A 20,798-nucleotide genomic window follows, 5' to 3' on the forward strand; every position below is an offset into this window, starting at 1 on the left:
AGGGTGTGTTAGGAGCATGACAGGATGCTGGGCTCTGGCACAGGAATTCAGATTCTGCCCCTCTCAATCCTCCCCCGCCACCTCCCGCTTTCTTTTAGGCAGCTGGTTAATATGATTTTATTTCAACATTTACTAAAGTTTTAAATATAATCACATAAAAACCAAGTGTGAAGTATTAGAAAGTTAATGAGTGCCATTGATCTTTCCCTGCAAACAATCTGTTTTTGCTGAGATAAGCAATACCAATTCTGCAGCTGGCAATATGTATAATGTGTTACTCTACCAGAGTTTAAAAATAGGCTTGATCAAGAGATTGCACATGATACAACTGAAGTAGTGCAGGTTCTTGATTGGATGACGTGCTAACTTGAGCAGGCTGTGGCCATGCCCCTCATGTCTGGCAGTGAGATGATGGGGAGGACTGGCAGCCGCATCCTCACCTGTTCATCACGGCTTGTGATACAGCTCAGGGTGGGCTCTGCAGTGATGTTACCTCATGGGATCAAGGAAGGTAAATCTCCCAGCGATCACTCCTGTTCCTCCCAGGTGATGGATCACGCCAACCACCGGCCCCTTGCCTCCTGGGCTGTGGGCTGCCGCATCTTCTTTACACCTGCATTCCTGACAGTTAGCATGGTGCCTGGTGCAGAACTGGTTGATGTCTTATGTGTTTTCTTGAAATCTTAAGGAAAAGGAAAATTTCCAGGTACCAGGTATTGTGTAACGTCAAGGATATTTGATTCACTAGCACCTGCCATAGTGGGGTTTGTCCTCTGCAGCTCCCGTGGGCTGGGAGCACACTGTGTTGAAAATACAGAACTTTCCTGCCCATATGTGATTTGCTGCTGTTTCTTCAGGTGTCAGTTCTAGTCATGAGGCTCCAGGAGCAAGAGGCTCTCAAGTCCTTCTGCTGCAATCCACATGAAGAGGCCCCTCTCGAGACTCAAATTATAGTCACTTTATTGTGCAGCTCAGCTCCAGAGCTTAGACAACTACACAGATTTATGAAGGATTTAAACAGGTGTCCTTTCCCAGTCATAATGCTGCAAAGAGATGAGCTAATGTTGTATTGATCTTTTAATATTTTTTCTTCTCCCTTCCTCTTCCTTCTTTTCTTTTTTTGGTTGTTTTTCTTAAGATAATACGGCTTCTTGTGCAGAAAGAGAAAATACCGGCAAAGACATAGCTACCCGTGACCCCATTGCTGCCTGAAGCTCATTACTGCTGCTCTTTGAGTGGGCTTTGCTTTTCCTGAGACTCTTTTCCTTCAGACACACACACACTGTTTCTCTTAAATAGGAGGGAGTGAGCCTGCCTTTTTGGAGTTGCTTATAAATATGTTTCCATGTCCACTGATGGTGGCTTTGCTGACAGAACTGCACAGTGTTCTGTTTTAGGGAGTTTTGTGCTGGTTCTTTCTTCCTGGTTTGGATTCTTGGATTTCTGTGGAGGAGGCCCTGTGGTCCGGGGCGTGTCCCTGCCCACAGCGGCAGTGATGAGCATGCCTGTTTCCTTTCAGTTGAAGTATAGTTAATTTACAATTTCGTGTTAGTTTCAGGTATACAGCAGAGTGATTCAGTTATACTTGTGCATATATTCCTTTCCATTATTGCTTATTACAGGATATTGCAAACTGTTTCTTTTCTGCATTGAGCACAGATGTAGGTTTCCCCCAAGTTGGTGCCTTTTCACTCTGTGTTTTGACTTTATGTCCAAGTAAAGAGAGGGAGTAAGAGTTGGCTCTGAGACTGCCTCCATGCTGTGTCTTGCCCTGGTGTGTTGTCGGGACCACGGTTGCCATAGGAGCAGGATGATATTGCACCTGGTGGGTTCATGAAGCACCCCCATCAGCATTCACCCTCCAGACACAGTTCGCATTCTGAGTTGGTATTGAAACGTAGGTGTTCGGCTATTGGGTTATTGAGACTTATTTTACGGCCCAGTGTATGGTCTTTTTGGTGGGTGTTTGGAGAGAGAGGAGAGAGAGGGAGAGATAAGGAGAGAAAGAGAAGGTGGGGGCAGGCGGAGAGAAAGGAAAAAGAGGGAGAGAGAGAATAAGGCAAACTGTGATCTAAAACAGTTGCCTATTAAAATCATAGGGTACTTAATAAACTGTGTTTTAGATTTTATAATCATTGTTTCGTTTCAAAGTATTTAAATGTGTGTGTGCGTGCATGTGTGTTAGTCACTCAGTTGTGTCCAGATCTTTGTGACCCCGTGGACTGTAGCCCACCAGTCTCCTCTATCCATGGGATTCTCCAGACAAGAACACTGGAGTAGGTAGCTATTGCCTTCTCCAGGGGATCTTCCCAACCCAGGGCTTGAACCCAGGTCTTCTGCATTTCAGGCACATTCTTTACCATCTGAGCCATAAGAGAAGTCCAGATATGAATATGTATAAAATTAATTTCAGTTTTTGAAGGAGCATCTTCATGGACCCACTTTAAGTTGTAACTAAAAACGTAACTAATCCAGAATCTCAGCACCACACGAGTGTTGTTGGGTGATTGTTGTATTATTTTATGTATTATTTTGAGTTCAAAGAAAAGTATATTATTTGAAGTGATAAAGTTATACAAAGTGAGGGATTGTGTGTAGTCAGCTGCATGGCTGTTTTCCATGGTTCTGAAATTTGATTCTGTATAATCACCTTGGAGTGTTTTCAACTTTTTTTTGGCAGGTTCTCTGACTAAGAATCTTGACACCTATTTTGCTTTTAGGTTAGAAAAGCAATTTTCTAAATAAATAATACATTTCCTCTTTAAAAAAAAAAGTCCTGTTTTTTGGAATTCCTCTGGGCTCCTGCATTTTATACTCTCCACCCCTCAAGTGATCCAACTCACTGGAAAGACCCTGATGCTGGGAAAGTTTGAGGGCAGGAGGAGAAGAGGGTGACAGAGGATGAGATGGTTGGATGATCACTGAATCAGTGTGCATGAGTTTGCACAAACTCCGGGAGATAGCGAAGCAAAGGGAAGCCTGCTGTGCTGTACTCCATGGGATTGCAAAGAGATGGACCCAACTCAGTAACTGAGCAACAACTCCTCAAGTGCCCCAGGTGCTGTTTTTGCTCCCAAACTGTGAAGACAAGACTTCATTGGCTTGTCCACCTGGCAGTCTCTGTAAAAGGGCAAACTCAGAGATACAGATTTTATACCTGGTCATTGAATTTGTAAAATTATGAAAAAATATTTTTAACAGAAGGAAATAAGGATTGAGAGGAAATAATTCAAATGATCACAGGAAAAAATTGAAGCATCTATTAGCTGTCATTTTGGTCACTATCCTTTAGTTATTAATGTTCAATGCATAGCACTGAGAAGCTTTCATTTAGTGCCTATATGATTCCAATACCAGGGCTTACCCAAATGTATTCAAAATGGTGTGAGTGTGGGTTGTCTTGGGTTCTTGGAGTAGGTTTGATTTCCTAAGACACAGAATATTCTAGAGTTAGGTTGAGCATGAGGATGTGCCCTATGTGTTCATCTCTTCTGGACATTGATTCTTCCAGGCACGGTACAGAGTCAGCCTGCACGTGCTGTTACACCGGTCTGTTTACTCTCAGAATCTGATTCTCAGTCTTCTCATTGACATCCTGCCAAATTGTGAAAAACCATAGTGGCTTTCATGCGTTCTCTAGCACGGTTGACAGCAGCTGTAACTCGAGCCTTCCTGAATGGTGCGCTGTTTTGTCTGAATTTCTTCCTGATTTGCTCTCCATTATTTATTATTTACTATCTCTGAGCTTCTCTTAGTTCTCTGTCCCTCCTGTCATTCCCTCTGTAAACTCTAGTAAACTGGGTACATAGATGTCTGGGTAAGAATACTGGGCGTTTACTTCTCCCTGCAAGCTGGCACCTTACATTGACTGAAGGGTGGAAATGGACGTTTCAGGCGGAAGTGATCAGCAGTTAGAGTTGGGAAAGGATGCTTTGTTGGGGAGCAGTCAGCAGGAACAGAGTCTTTTTCTCACTCACAGCATTGTCTTCTCTTCAGTCCTTGGTGTTGAAGGTGATTTAAGATGTGGTATCAAGCATTTCCTCTGTCACACTGGGATGTGGTTTTGTTTTGACCAAGGATGATGTCATGTGGTTCTAGCTTTGTGATGACCTTGGGAAATAGCTTTCATTTATCCATATCTAGCTCTTTGTAGGAAGAGTTGGATGGGATAGCAATTTCAACTCTTTGAAGAGTTTGTATGTTTAGAATGGGGTCCAGGTTGTCGAAGGGTTGGTTGCTGTGGAGCCAGCTGTCTGCTGCTTATTGGAAAGAAGCCAGGATTCTCTGGGGGACAGTCTGGCTGGCCAGTGTCCTAATGTAGAAGAATATTGAGAAAAAGAAACTCTTAAAATGTATTGGCATTGTGGACAAGCAACCGTTTCCACTTGTCGGTGGAAGCTAGCACAGAGACATTTGTGGCATAGACAAGTAAAACTGCGTTGTTGAACCAAAGCCAAGTGCCCCTCCTGCTGTTGAAGAAAGCTTAAGTAGAGAAGTTTTCAAACCAGGGTGCTGAATAATAATAGTAATAATATAATAATAATAATGAAAAGACAACACATGTAATAATTTCCTTTGAAGGATAAGACTTTTGATATATATTTTTAAAAATTATTTTTAGGTAATTTGACCTGTTTATTGACTGTGCACCTATTGTGTGTCAGACGTTGTGCTCCGTGCCATGGTATATTGTGGAGCACACAAGTAGATACAGTTCCTGCTTCCTTGGGGCTTAGGATCTGTTACGAGAGTCAGACTTACTGATAGATAATGATTTTGAGGAAAAGGAACAGTCCTATGAAATATGTGATTAAAGTCCCCTCACCATGCTCAGCGGGAAATAATACTTAAAAAAAAAAATGTGAGTGAGCTGGAATTTGGACAGCCAGGTGAGAACAAAGAAGTGTTAGGTGTTCAGATTTATATTTGAGAAATATCCCTAGCTGAATGTGTCAAGAACGAATGGGCGAACTTCCCTGATGGTCCATTGGTTAAAATTCTGTGCTTCCAAAGCAGCGAGTTATAGGTTCCATCCCTGGGCAGGGAGCTAAGATCCTATAAATTGGGTGGTTTGGCAAAAAATTAAAAAAGGAATGAATGAACAGGAGACATAGTGGACCCAGGGGGGCCAGTTGATAGGCTTTGAGGGGGATGCGAGATGGATGGAGGTTGGATCTGGTGGTAAAGTGGGAAGTAGGTAGGTAGGCAGATCTGAGGTAGCTTAATAGGTAAATTTAATGGTGGGATTATTCCCCAAGGTTGGGAGTGTTGGGGGGGATCCAGGTGGGGGATCAGGATTTAGTCCTGACTTTAGCTGGTTGAGGTGCTCTGGAGGATCAGTTTGGCAGGTGAATATTTGGAACCAAAGCACAGATAAATGTATGGATCTGATATAAAATTGTTAAAAAATCAGATTAAAACAGCACTGAAAGTATAGTCTAATTTTAATGAAAATAATTATACACTTTTGAAAGGTTTTAAGGGACCAATTGAAATAGTTATCTCTGAGGGTGGAATAGGTGAATAACTGGAGATTTTGTTACTTTATTTTTTTTAATTTCTCCGTAGTTCTCCTTCTGCCTAATCCCAATATGAAGAGAGCATTAGTCAGTTCTAAATTTGGGTTATAATAGGAACATCCTTTTTTTTTTTCTTAAAAAAAAAAAAAACTTTAGTGTGAATTGGCATAGTGATGATTTAAAGAAATAATTAGAAATAATTTGTATAAATAGACTTCATTTAACTAGATGACTTGATTAATTTCCTCCTAACTGGGTTTATTTGAGTTAGGTTCTAAATAAGAAAATATTTAAATTAAATGACTGCAGAGCACCAAATGGCTAATTAATTAACTCGAAGGGATTGTTTCCCAACATTTAATTATTTCGTGAGCACTGGTTCACCCACTGCTCATTAGTTTGTGGGTGGGTGGGTCGGGGAGCAAAGGGCCAGGTGTATGCGAGGTGGTGGTGGGTGAGGGGAGTTAGCTGAGGGGGACGGAAGCAGTAGGACCTTTGCTGGTGGGGGCTGCCTGTGGAATCATGGCAGGGCAGCTCTTCTGGGGGAGGCTCTGAGGACTTGGCTTGGCTGGGGCCACCCCGTGAGTCAGGGGGAGTGGGGCTCAGTTATCACTGTTACTGGTAGGCTGGGGCTGGCTTCCCTGGGCTGCTGCATGTTGCTTTTCTGTTGCTTCATCAGCAAGGGGTATCTTGGGGGTGGCTGCTCGGGGGTGGCTGAGAGGCTACAGTGCCCCTGTCTGAATCCTGGCCTGACTTCTTATGACCTATGGCAAATCCTGATTCTTTATGACCTGTGGCAAAGTATTTAATCTCTGTAACCTCAGTTTTCCCATCTCTAAATGGTGAATAGTACTTGTATTACCTTGTAAGTTTGTATTAAGTTTAAACCTGAAAATTTGTGTGAAGATTTTAACATTGTGCTCGTCAAAAATAAGACCCCAGGAAACAGTAATCTGATCATCCTTGATCACTGTTGCTGCCACCATCTTTGAATTAGGGAAACTAGAAGGAAATGGCAACCCACTCCAGTATTCTTGCCTGGAAAATCCCACAGATGGTGGAACCTGGTAGGCTACAGTGCATGGTGTCACAAAGAGTCGGACACGACTGAGCAACTTCACTTTCACTTTCATTCATTCTTAAATACCACCTTCTAATGATTTAAAAACAAACATATAAGCTGGGCTATCTTAGGTATTTGTTTTATAAAAAGAATTTCTATAGATATTCATTTCCATTTACTTATTTTAGTATTTCTATCAATTTGAAGAGAACTTGGTACAAAATAGATGCTCGGGAATAGTTGAGGGGGGAAATAGGTTATTTTCTAGCAAACCAAAAGTTTTGACATCAAAAGCAAAGGCAACAAAAAGCAAAAATAAATGAGTAGGAATGAATCAAATTAAAAAGTTTCTGCTCAGCAAAGGAAGCTACCAATATTAGGAAAATGTAGCCTGCAGAATGGGAAAAAATATTTGGAAACCATTTATCTAATAACTCAAATAACTAAAAAAAGAACACCAAAAACAAAACCAAACTGGGTCACGTAATGGACTGAGGAAATGAATAGATATTTTTCCAAAGAAGACATGCAAAATTACCACCGGGTATGCAAATATGTGCTCAACATGACTGATCATCAGGGGAACAACTCAGAACCACAGCATCAGTTCGCACCTGTCAGAGTGGCTGGTATCAGAAAACAGGAGACGGCAGGCTTTGGTGGGGATGTGGGGTAAAGGGGGACCGAGGCCTTGTTCACTATTGATGGGAATGTAAACTGGTGCAGCTGCAGGGAAAAACTGCATGTACAATTCTCAAAACATCAAAACTAAAATTACCAAAGGATCCAGTAATCCTTCCTCTGAGTGTTTATGTAAATCAAGTGAAAACACTTGTCTTGAAATGATATCTGCCCTCCCATGTTCATTGGACTATATTATTTACCATTGCCAAGGTATAGAAACAACCCAAGTGTCATCCATGGATGAATGGATAAAAGAGTGTTTACACACACACATACATTCACAGGAATATTATTCAGCCATAAGGAAGAAGAAAATCCCATCATTTGTGACAACGTGGGTGGACCGTAGGGAATTTATGCTGAGTGAAATAAGTCAGAGAAAGACAAATATGTATTGTATGATCTCATTTGTATATAGAAACCAAAAAAAGCCAAACCTGCAGAAGCAGAGATTAAAAGAATGGTGGTGACTAGGGGCTAGAAGTTGGGAGAGAAGGGGTGATGTTGGTTAAAGGGCACACAATTAAGATGAATAAGAACAACATAATGATTAGAGTTAGTAATATTGTATTACATGCTTGAAAGTTGCTAAGACAGTAGATTTTAATTGTTCTCATCCAAGAACGATATGGTAATTATGTGCTGTGATGCAAATGTTACTAATTACCACTCCAGTGGTAATTGTTTTGCAGTATAATCAGTGCATCAAATCAACACTTTGTACACCTTAAACTTATATAATGTCATATGTCAGTTACATCTCAAGCTGGGGAAGGACGGGAAGGAAGGCCTTGTTTATGGTTTTAAAATATTACTTGGCCAACACCGACAGTTCTCCAGAAAAAACAGCACATCTCAAAACAAGGGCTCCTGAATAAATGCTGTGAAAAGGTATTTTATAACAAATTTCATCTTTTAAAGTATTTTGTGTAGGTTTTCCTTTCTCTCATATCTCAAGTGCAATGTATAAAATTCAACTTTTCATGTATATAGTAAACTGTTATTATCACAAAAAGGAAAAAAAAGGAGGAAGGTTGATGACTGTTGGCTTCTTCCTCATTGATATTTTCTGAATAATTTTGGAGAAGTAATTATAAATAATAAACACGATCATCCCATTCATTCATGCAACTATTAATAAAGGATAGAAATCATGTAGAAAGTAGCAGTTTTTTCCCCTTCCTGGATTGTACAGTAAAGAAGGAGGAAAATAGGAAAAGTGTGGATCATTTGACCCTCTTATAATTCCAAAATAAGTCAACTAATGAAACTGAAGCCTCCTGTGCTACATATGATAGCAGGATAGAGATGTAACTTTGCATCAGCTCTGGGAGTCGGGTATGGCAGTGTCCTTGGTTTGAGAAGTGGGAGAACCAAATATACTTTCTAAACCCGCAGATCTGTTTCACTGCCTTGGGATCCTGCCTGGCCTCAGATAACAAACATTTTAATTGCTGGTTGGGGTTGGAAAAGAGGCTAGTTTAGCTAGTAAAAATATATTGATTTTTAACTACTATATTTAATTTTGTCAGACTACTTGTATGTAATCTTCTTATATGAATATTCAAATGCCCAGAGTTTTGTCATGTGTAATTGTATCATAATGATTAATATCACAATGATTGATTATTATCACAATTATCGATGCCCCATGTTCCTGTGTAAGACTAAAATTACAGCATATGTTTGAACAAAGGTTAAGCAGACCTTACAGTTTCACTCATTCTTCACTCGTTTCATCCTTCTGACGTTCATTCAACAAATGCTTTTCAGTCTCTAATATACTGGAGAAACAGATGGAGGTGCTGAGGGCATGTTGTGGCGTGATGTCCTCTTATCTCACAAAGCTCTCCTTGCAGTGAGAAAAAGAGACTCTGAAGGCAGTGAGTCTGGGCTGTAGTGGAGCATAGGACGGAAGGACAGCTCTCAGGACACAGTTGTGCTGATTTCAGTGAATGAGAAGGAGCAGATGTGGGAACAGCCGGAGGCAGAGGCAACAGCAACCTGAAATGGAAAAAAGGATGCAGGATCTGAAGGGGATGAGTGTGGCTGGGATGCAGTGAGCAGCTGGGAGAGGGGAAATGGTGGGGTTGGAGAGGAAGGGTGGGTATTGAGGACTATATTAAGCTACTAAATTCAATAGAAAGCCTTAAACTGTCAAACTGAGAAGTGACACAGAGGTATAATTTTAGAAGATGGATTTGGGAAGAATGCATTCTAGGTGTGAGGAATGAGGGCAAAGAAGATATATTGAGAATGATTTTAGAGTCTTAACTGGAGCAAGGTGGATATACAGAGGTTCCATTTCATATACATGGAAGCTGTCACAAGTGGAATAAGGATTCAGGGTTGGGGACAGTCAAGTCTTCTTCCTGTTGAGACACTGAACTGATTTTGCAATGCCTGTGAGACATCCAAACAGAGATGTCAAGTAGGTCATTGGACATATAATTCTGAAGCTCAAGGGGAAGATCGTAGTTGGAGATATGAATTTGGAAATAACTACTACATAGAATAGATGGTATTTAAAGGCGTGTGACAAATAGTGTTTCCATGTGGCAAAGTTTGCAATCATTCTAACCTGGTCACCTTTATTGGTTCCTCCAAGAGTGTACACCTTCATCTTATTGCTTGCCTTCACTGTGATGGAAAATACTAGTAACATTTTAATTAGAAATTAGTATTAAAATGTGGAAAAGAAACTCCTTAAATTCTTCTGAGTCAAAACATTTGAATTAGAATAACGAGGTTTAGATATTGAGGAAAACAACTGAGTGTAAAAAGCTATAAAGAGACAGCTCAGGGAGATGACGCCTCAGACATAAGACTGGTAGTATTATTTCTAAGACATGCACAGAAATCTGTGAATGCTGTAACCATTTGATCTTAGATGGTCCAGACATGATTGCCTCCTAGGAAAGAGCTTATTTAATGCAATAAAAGCACATAGTTAAAATCAGAAACTCACCTGGAATAGCGGGATCCTATAATCTGTATCCTGTATTTCAGAATTTTGATAGTCCCTCCATTGGAATGCCCAATAGATTGCTTAATTTCTTATAAAATATTAAGCAACACTTCTTTTTAAGGGGATAGTCAAATGCTGACTGTGCTCAGGCATTTTGTTATTAGCAGTAGTGTGTAGTGTCAGCAGAGATTTCTCAGTTCTAGGAACTTGAGACTGAAACCTAGCTGCGCTTACATTTTCTTTTTTTAATAACAGTATGATTTTCTTTAATTTAGCTCAGATGTGTTTTTTGAGCACCCGTTCCATACCAGGCAGAACTTGAGATATTGAAGGGAATAGATAGACGCTTACTTTTCACCATCCGTTGTAAAACAGGAAGATGAAAGTGCTTCTAATCCTGTGCGCCATTTCTGACTTTCCCTCTTACAGAGCTGCAGTCTTAAGTAAAGATAATTCTACCTTCATCTGACATAGCAGATGATTGCTTTGTTTAGTATTGTCCCCATTAAAGTTCTTGTACTTGTATGATTTATCAGCTATATATTCTGGTATAATCTAATGTTTGGTTATGTGGTTTTTACAGTTATGTAGTTTCTTTAATGATTGGTATATGTGTGCTTTTAAAAACAATAATGTTACACCACTTGTTACAAAAATGAACTTTTAGGATTATGAGCTAAATTTAAAAATATTGCCTTGACTGCACTTTCTTTCAGTCCTTGGGTTAGGCTGTGTGTGTCCCAAAGCATTGAGTTTTGTGGGAGAGTCTAGTATTAACCATGCCAGAAGCATTCACTGTGTCGTGAATATTTGTAATTGAGTTCTCTGGTTTTTCATCTTTCATTTTCCTGCCCCCTCCTCCCACTAAAGCTTCATTCAGTTGGACTTGAGACAAGCTGAAGGTATGATGCTGCCTTTGGAAAGGATGTAAAACACCCTCCTCTCCTTTCTGGGGCAGAGGACAGGCATTCCAGAGTCCTGTTCATTTCTCCTGTGACTCTTTTGTCCTATACTTTTCTGGGTAAAAGTGTTTAAGCATCGGATCGCTTCAGTTCTCATTCATTGGAAGAAGAGAATGTTCAAGGAGTTTAGAAAACAGTGTTTGCTAAGTAAGAGGGCTCTGACTTTGAAGTAGGGGTTGGGGCTCCATCCTGTCCTGGAACCAGCTGTCTGTTTTGGCAAGGAATGAGTTAAAGAGACTTCTTTGAGCCTGCTGTGTTTACTCACACCCTGCTGACTCCTAGGTGTGTTGTTACACCCTGTGTCACTCCTGACAACTACTTCTGGCCTGTTTAACTGGTGGAGGGTGTTTTCATATGGTACAGAGGAAGCCCTGTCCTTGGTCTCCCTGCCCTAAGCAAAGCTCTCGTCTTCCTGGGGGCTTATATATATGGAAAGGGTTCTTTCCTGTGTTTCCCACCTGTTTCTCATCTGTTGCCCTTTCTAGAGGACTGAGCAAAACACAGGTCTTGTATCTGGGTTTGGGGGATCATTTTTTTTTTTTCTGTAGTTAGTTTTGGAACCTGAGTCACTGTGGATTTTGCCTTCTGATGGACTGAGATGGCAGACAGATTGACGAGGAAACCTGCGAAGAGGTATTACTCCTTTTCTGGAATCTCTCGGAAAGATTCAGTGAAGGCCCTGAGGTTTTCAAGGTCATTGAACCTTAAAAGAGCCACTTCAGAAATCAGCAAAAGGAAGGTTGGTACAGAAATTTCTGATCCCTTCAAGTTTCATTTGGAGTTGAAAGTAGTTGCAACTTTTGAGAAAAGCTTTGAACATTTGATTGGAAAATTTAATTTGAAAATTCTTTTAAGGTTTCAAAAACATTGCTGTTTTCTGCGCCATCTGTCAGTTAATGGATGTTTATTATTTGTGTGTATGTTTGTTCATTTATTACATGGGTTTAAATTATTCACTGTTACAACACAAAGTTGTCATGGTATCAGAAGATTCTGATTCCTAATATGAATTCTTCTCCTAAAAGTTTGTTTCAATGAAGACTCTCATAGTACCAAAACATCTCACTGAAAGGATTAGTTGACTTTTGTACATAAACAAAATATTACACTGAATACAAATTAATGTTTATGTACTTTCATAGAAATATTGTTCCATAGGACTATGTGGAATTAAACTGAAATTTTAAAAAAGTATGTTTTATATTAAATAATTGGAGGGTACTGCTTGGGAATATAAAAAAATGAAAGGAAGCGATTCTGGCTGTGTGCTTTCTTGTTTAGTTTTGCTGTGGATGTGTGAGTATGTAACTTACCGGCTGTTAAAATAATACATGTGTGCTGTGTGCCGTGCTGTGCTCAGTCGCTCAGTTGTGTCCAACTCTTTGTGGCCCCGTGAACTGTAGTCAGCCAAGCTCCTCTGTCCATGGGGATTTTCCAGGCAAGAATACTGCAGTGGGTTGCCAAGCCCTCCTATAGGGGATCTTTCCAATCCAGGGATCGAACCCAGGTCTCTTGCATTGCAGGCGGATTCTTTGCCGTTTGAGCCACCAGGGAAGCCCAAAATAGCACATAGAATTTAAAAATTAAAGATTCCTCTTCTTAATATTAATATTTCTGGAGCTCCCTTTCAGTTACCAAATAGCAGTAATAATTGATAAAAAGTCAACTACTAACATCTCACACAGAATGTGATTTTCTTTTTACTTCATCATTTATTTTTGGACAAGGGCCATGGGTTACGTGTGCCCCCCAGTGGTCTTTTGTAGAATGGTCATTTTTGAGCTCCATTAAGAAGCAGTCGCAATATCCACGCCACTCCAAGGGGAAGAATTGTGCCTTCAACATTACAGACAAGTTCTTCAGAACAACTTCCTTCATGTAGTTCAGACCCAGCTCAAATATGTGATATTTATTTGGATACTTTCTGAAGGATGTGTGTTTGGGAACATCTCTCAGTGGTTTGTAGGAGTGGACAGTGAAAACTCATGTTAATGTATGGAAACTCATGTTAATATGTACCATCACGTCAACCCTTATTTTGGACCTAACTGCTAATACTGAGTAATTTTAATTTCTTCTTTGTCCCCTTCTTTTCCTTTTTACCACGAAGAACGTTGACATGTCAGATACAAATCAAATCCAAGACCTTCCAAATCACTAACCATTTTCTCTGGCAGAAATCACAGCCATAGTAGATGTTTGTTGACTAGGGATTCTCAACAGTCCTGATTTTCTTTTTTAGTTATTTATGCACAGCTCAGTGTAATTTGAATTGCGGACACAGATTAAAACCTGTTTTTAAGAAATTAAACCTTCTACGTAGAGTGTACAGAAAAGAAGATGAGAAATTAATGAGGAAATCAAGGGCGCTGATTCAGATGTCAGAATCTTTTCTCTACGTCCTCGAGGAAGTACAGAGTTGAAAACTCTGCTTGAACTTGAGGGTGGGACCTGTGTGTCGGCATTCTGTGCTTGAGAATTTCAATAGGAGCACCCTGTCTTGTCATTAACGATTCCACGCATTGTTTACAGAAGTAGGGTGTTCACCTCCAGTTCTCCGCCACAATCCAATTTGTCTAATTAAATTCTGCTGAGCATTTCTAACTTCCTGCCTGAAACGCATTCTAATTGCTTGTAGTTCCAGCGGTGATAATAATAGTGATGGTATTCTGCTCTGGTAAACATGTGTTGAAGTGATTACATTCCAACCTGTTGGGGAAAATGAGGGATGAAAAAGACTTAGCTTTTTGGAGGATGCATGGGGATGTCGGCTGTATTGGTGATGAGTTCAGATTCCTATGCCGAGTTTCTGGGTCATCTTGTATGTACAGTTGGTGACACTATTGACCAAGAAAGGCACCTACCCTCCCCCCAAGGAAGACGCATCGCCTCCTCAGAGCCTTGTTGAAAGCCAGTGTGTGAAATGTCAGCAGCCGTATAATTTCAGATTCCTGCATTGTTTTGCTTTAGGAAAGGTTTCCATAGGTTTCAAAATCAGGGTTTTGTATGCTTTTGGTTGTGCGTGGGGGTACGGTAGTAATGGTTAGGACAAGAATGTAATACTTTTGAGACTTGTCAAGGGAATTAAGATCTCATATTAAGTGGAAAAACACTAAGAAAAGCAGAAATATATATTGGACAGTTTGCTGGGCTCACAAGGCAAAGCAGTTTAAAGTGTGTGTGGTTGAAAAATCTGTCTCAGCAAAAACACAACCAAGGTTTTTGGAGTAAATGGTCAGAGTTTGTGCATCCAGGATCTGTGTGTGGCCCAACGTGTGGATTTCAGTCATTTGCTATGACACCATCATTGCCGTCATTCATCTGTATGTCTCTGTCTCTATGCTGACTTACTTCTACATCCTGATTATATAGAAAACCAGCATGTAGACTCAGAAGTCAGCAGAATGACACATTCTGCTTAATGATTAATGATGGAAAAACAAGGAAGCTAACTCAGAAAGTTAGATGTTTTTTAATTCAACAAAAAGGAACTTTAAGAGCCTTAAGTTATATAGACATGTATTTTAAATGCTAAAGAGCCTTCATTTTTAAGTAGAAGGCAAAGACCTTAGAATAAAGTTGCCTTGGTCTTTTAGGGCCTGAAGGTAATTATTTTGGATCCGTTTATTGGTTATCTTCAGGTACAAAGCAAAGGAAATTGCATGGATTTTGTATCCAAACAAAGAAAATTGTATTATCTATAGTGTGTGTGTGAAGATAACATGCCAAGTCTTTTTCCATGTTCTGTTAAGAGTGACTTGTAGAAGGATCACAGTTGGTAAAAGTGTAGCTCTGGCTGAATGAAGTTGTCTTCTTATACCAACCATTCCTTAACGATAGACAGTGCCACTACTCATCAGTGAGAGATTGCAGTTACGTCCAGAATAATTTGACGTATAGCATTGTTTATTGTAAAACACTAAAACATATGTCCTGTTCAGTGCTTTTTAGAAAACTACTTTGAAAATATTTAACAAGTTAGGAATATGTAACGGTTTTCTTATTTCATAAAATGTAGCCACTTTTTTTTTTTTAAAGAGGGAATGATTTAGAAATAGAATGTATATGTCTAGATAACTTGGAAGAATTTTGTTTGTTTGTTTGTTACCACAATAGTTCTCTAATCATAGCAGAAAAGCTAGTGCTGCTGATGTCACCCAGGTGGGAAGAAGTGTGTTCTTGATGAGTTTTGTAACATAGCTTTGCTGTGTACATAATAAAATGTCATCAAGTTCTATTCTCTTTCACTTTTGTGTTGCAAAATTTGTATATTCTTGGTTTTCTCACAACCTCAATTAATGAGAAGCTCCTAAACTTAAATGCAATTCATGTTTTCAAGAGTAGCTTATGTATTTTTTAATATTAGGTTTAGCTTTACCCTATGTAGTTAGGTGAAATGTGCAGATGGTACTACACAAAGTATCAGTTTAAAAAATACAAACCTTTAGTATTTAATACCCTCAAATTATTCTAGGGCAAATACATTTTCTTTCCAAAACACACTGTCTCCAGATTGAGAGAGTTCTGATTTGGATTAAAGTAAGTTCTCTTTAGTTATTTTTTGAGCGGTTTGTTCCAGCATTAATTGTACTCCTTAGTTATCCTTTGACATTTCTCGCTTAGGTAGTTTGATCTGAAATAGCAGTCAAGTTAAAGTAGGCTGAGATAATTTTGAATTTAAGAATAGATTAATCCAGAGCTTTTAATACATAAGGGGAAGTGAAATGCATGTAGGTGTTAATGATGAAATGTATCATCCTTGAGGTGAGCAAAGGAAGACTGCTGAACAGTGAACTGCTGAAAGAATCAAATGGGGCCAGGGTCTTTAGCGTCTCCTATTCTATACCCCTTCCTGTAGTTAGCATCTCAGCACGTCATGTGCGTTAGCCGCTCAGTCCTGTCCGATTCTCTGTGACCCCGTGGACTGTAGCCCGCCAGGCTCCTCTGTCCGTGGAATTCTCCAGGCAAGAATACTGGAGTGGCTTGCCATTCCCTTCTCCACAGGATTCTCCTGACCCAGGGATCGAAACCAGATCTTCTGCATCACAGGTAGAGTGTTTACCATCTGAGCCCCCAGGGAAGTCCTCACCACATCATAACACCAGCCCAAGCAGGCCTTGGTGACCAAGAAAAAAGGACCAGCATGAAATGTGGCTCATTTTGGGTAAAAAATTAAGGCCATGTAGTTGGAGGATGTATGTTCTTTCGAAAGGCAGCAGCTCTTACATAAGGAGTGTCTTCAAACAGGGCGGAAGCAATGCAGCCCATCCATGTGGTGGATGTGATTTATATTTTATGTGCTGTTGGTTATACATGTTCCCAAGGAGAAGTCCTCTCTGTCGGATTAGAATGAACGGTTGTTCCTGCCACATGGGACCTGCGGTTACCTGGTGAGAGTGACTGGGTGCTCGGCTGGTGGTAAATTCCTTGTTTACCTTTTTGGGCTGTGAACTAAATGTACTGTAATTTATGTTAATTTGTGCTTTTAAAAGTCTTCAATTTTGTACTTGATCATAAGGGCGGGTAAGAAAGATGAAGAAGTGCGTATGAATAACAGTGTTCCTGGGGAAAGGGAGAGTGGTTAACCTTTTGAATCAGAGTCACAGGTAAATAAACTCAGCTTTTTTAAAAGTGATATATCGATTTTCAAGCTTTAAAACCACGAAACGGGTTGATTTTGAAATTTGTGACCTGTTTCTCTGTCCTTTAGGGACTCTGCTCCTGAGTTCTTAAGCCCTTACAGCTTGTGTGGCTCTTTGTAACAGCTGGAATGACTGACATTCATTTTCAAACAATCAGTTCTCTCTGATTTGGAAACACATATAATCATATTTTGGCAAGCATTTTCCCATTCCAGTTTCTCCTAACCCTGATGTTTTAGTGTCTCTTGCAGCCACTAAGAGCCAACTAACATTGGCTCTTAGTTTTAAAATGTTTTTGAATTTAATTTTCACATGAAGCTTGAAATACATATTACTATGATGCAAAGAGTAAAACAGTTTTTAAATGGTTTTTAGGACTGTGTTCTATCAAGAGCCAAACAAACTTTCAAGGTTTTGTTCGGTTTGTTTTCGTTTTTGTTTTTAGTTTTTTGAACTTTATGGAGGAGTACAGTTCAGTTCAGTCGCTTAGTCATATCCGACTCTTTGCGACCCCATGAACTGCAGCATGCCAGGCCTCCCTGTCCATCACCAACTCCCAGAGTCCACCCAAACCCATGTCCATTGAGTCGGTGATTCAATCCAACCATGTCATCCTCTGTCATCCCCTTCTCCTCCTGCCCTCAATCTTTCCCTCCATCAGGGTCTTTTCAAATGAGTCAGCTCTTCGCATTAGGTGGCCAAAGTATTGGAGTTTCGGCTTCAACATCAGTCCTTCCAATGAACACCCAGGACTGATCTCCTTTAGGATGGACTGGTTGGATCTTCTTGCAGTCCAAGGGACTCTCAAGAGTCTTCTCCAACACCATAGTTCAAAAGCATCAATTGTTCGGTGATCAGCTTTCTTTATAGTCCAACTCTCACATCCATACATGACTACTGGAAAAACCATAGCCTTGACTAGACAGACCTTTGTTGGCAAAGTAATGTCTTTCCTTTTTAATATGCTGTCTAGGTTGGTCATAACTTTCCTTCCAAGGAGTAAGCATCTTTTAATTTCATGGCTGTAGTCACCATCTGCAGTGATTTTGGAGCCCAGAAAAATAAAGTCAGCCACTGTTTCCCCATCTATTTGCCATGAAGTGATGGGACCAGATGCCATGATCTTAGTTTTCTGAATGTTGAGCTTTAAGCCAACTTGTTCACTCTCCTCTTTCACTTTCATCAACAGGCTCTTTAGTTCTTCTTCACTTTCTGCCATAAGGGTGGTGTCATCTGCATATCTGAGGTTATTGATATTTCTCCTGGCAATCTTGATTCCAGCTTGTGCTTCCTCCAGCCCAGTGTTTCTCATGATGTACTCTGCATATAAGTTAAATAGTAGGGTGACAATATACAGCCTTGTCGTACTCCTTTCCCAATTTGGAATCAGTCTGTTGTTCCATGTCCAGTTCTAACTGTTGCTTCCTGACCTGCATATAGGTTTCTCAAGAGGCAGGTCTGGTATTCCCATCTCTTTCAGAATTTTCCACAGTTTATTGTGATCCACACAGTCAAAGGCTTTGGCATAGTCAAGAAAGCAGAAATAGATGTTTTTCTGGAACTCTCTTGCTTTTTCAATGATCCAACAGATGTTGGCAATTTGATCTCTGGTTCCTCTGCCTTTTCTAAAACCAGATTGAACATCTGGAAGCTTAAGGTTCATGTATTGCTGAAGCCTGGCTTGGAGAATTTTAAGCATCACTTTATTAGCGTGTGAGATGAGTGCAATTGTGTGGTAGTTTGAGCATTCTTTGGCATTGCCTTTCTTTGGGATTGGAATGAAAACTGACCTTTTCCAGTCCTGTGGCCACTGCTGAGTTTTCCAAATTTGCTGGCATATTGAGTGCAGCACTTTCACAGCATCATCTTTCAGGATTTGAAATAACTCAACTGGAATTCCATCACCTCCATTAGCTTTGTTCATAGTGATGCTTCCTAAGGCCTACTTGACTTCACATTCCAGGATGTCTGGCTCTAGATGAGTGATCACACCATCGTGGTTATTTGGGTCATGAAGATCTTTTTTGTATAGTTCTTCTATGTATTCTTGCCACCTCTTCTTAATATCTTCTGCTTCCGTTAGGTCCCTATCATTTCTGTCCTTTATTGAGCCCATCTTTGCATAAAATGTTCCATTGGTGTCTCTAATTTTCTTGAAGAGATCTCTAGTCTTTCCCATTCTATTGTTTTCCTATATTTCTTTTCATTGATTGCTGAAGAAGGCTTTCTTATCTCTTCTTGCTATTCTTTGGAACTCTGCATTCAAATGGGTGTATCTTTCCTTTTCCCCTTTGCTTTTCGCTTCCCTTCTTTTCACAGCTATTTGTAAGGCCTCCTCAGACAGCCATTTTGCTTTTTTGCATTTTTTTTTTCCTTGGGATGGTCTTGATTCCTGTCTTCTGTACAATGTCACGAACCTCCGTCCATAGTTCATCAGGTACTCTGTCTATCAGATCTAGTCCCTTAAATCTATTCCTCACTTCCACTGTATAATCATGAGGGATTTGATTTAAGTCATACCTGAGTGGTCTAGTGGTTTTCTCCACTTTCTTCAATTTCAGTCTGTATTTGGCAATAAGGAGTTCATGATCTGAGCCACAGTCAGCTCCCAGTTGTGTTTTTGCTGACTGTATAGAGCTTCTCCATCTTTGGCTGCAAAGAATATAATCAATCTGATTTCGGTGTAGACGGGATTAATGCATTATTTGAGGAAATTGGTTTGAAATTCTAATTCACGCTCTAATTTTAAAGTTTGATTTGTGGGATATCACTTTATTTTTTCCTTATTAAAATTGGCATTTCTATACAATTTGAATATCTGCTGATACATTTGGATTTTCCTTGATTCAAAACTATTTCTTAAATGCAAAAGCAGTGGTCTGGCCTTATCATTGCAACTTACCCTTTCATTAAAGCCATGATTTTAACAGAAATAAGACTCTTAGCTCCTTTAAATTGAAGACCATCTGAGGAGTCTAGACACCTTAGGTAAAATGTGTGTTTTTGTTTTTTTTTTCAATAACATGATGCTGATCTTGGGAACACTCAAATCACCAAAATGTGGGAAAACTGGCATTTTTGTCAAAGGATCCTGTTTCTTTTCATTCATTCTAAACTAGCACCTCCTTTTCTTACAATGATAGTTACATTAGTAAATATATTATTTCATAAATAAAACAAATCATTTTAGTGTTTAAAAAAAGCAATTTAATACTTAAGCCAGCCTTGAGGAAAAGCACCAAGTTTACCAGGTTACATTTTTTTACTCCCGACACCTCAAGCACCCATTCTGTGCACAAGACTATTCTGGTTGCAGTGAAAGTGATTCTTAACATTATACACCTGATTGCACCTTCTGAAATTGTGTTATCTCTCTTTGCAGAAAGTAAAAATAAGTAAAATCACTATTGTTTACTACTGTATATGCGTGCTAAGTTGCTTTAGTTGTGTCTGACTCTTTGCGACCCCATGGACTATAGCCTGCCAGGCTCGTCTGTTTATGGGATTCTCCAGGCAAGAATACTGGAGTGGGCTGCCATGCCCTCCTCCAGGGAATATTCCTGACCCAGGGATTGAACCCGTATTTCCTGCAGCTCCGGCATTGCAGGTGAATTCTTTACCACTGAGTCATGGGGGATGTCCTTGTTTACTACTTACCTGCCCCAAATCTACTCTGGCTCATGATATGTGGTTTCTGTCACATTTCAATGAACTCAACTCCAAATAATTATCCCAGTGTTATGGGAATTCCCCTCCCTCCTTTTCTGTCTCCCATATTTTCATCTCTGTATCCTCAACCTAGAACAATGCCTGGCACATAGGAAGTGCTCAAATATTTGTTGAGTGAATCAGAATAGAGATATTGCCCAAAGTATCTTTGCTTTGAGAAGGCCTGATCGTGTGAATACATTTTTTCCTTTTTCTTATCTAATTAAATATTTCCCATTGGCTTCAAATATA

At 39.9% G+C, this 20,798-nt stretch overlaps 1 protein-coding gene across 8 annotated transcripts in view; it reads left to right on the forward strand.

Moving 5' to 3' along the window:
• The window catches only part of PARD3 (par-3 family cell polarity regulator), a 592,324-nt gene that overhangs the window by 92,184 nt on the left and 479,342 nt on the right, over positions 1–20,798 (forward strand). The window lies entirely within an intron of this gene.

The sequence above is a fragment of the Budorcas taxicolor genome, chromosome 13 (genome assembly GCF_023091745.1).
Source record: "Budorcas taxicolor isolate Tak-1 chromosome 13, Takin1.1, whole genome shotgun sequence".
Classification (NCBI taxonomy): Eukaryota; Metazoa; Chordata; class Mammalia; order Artiodactyla; family Bovidae; genus Budorcas; species Budorcas taxicolor.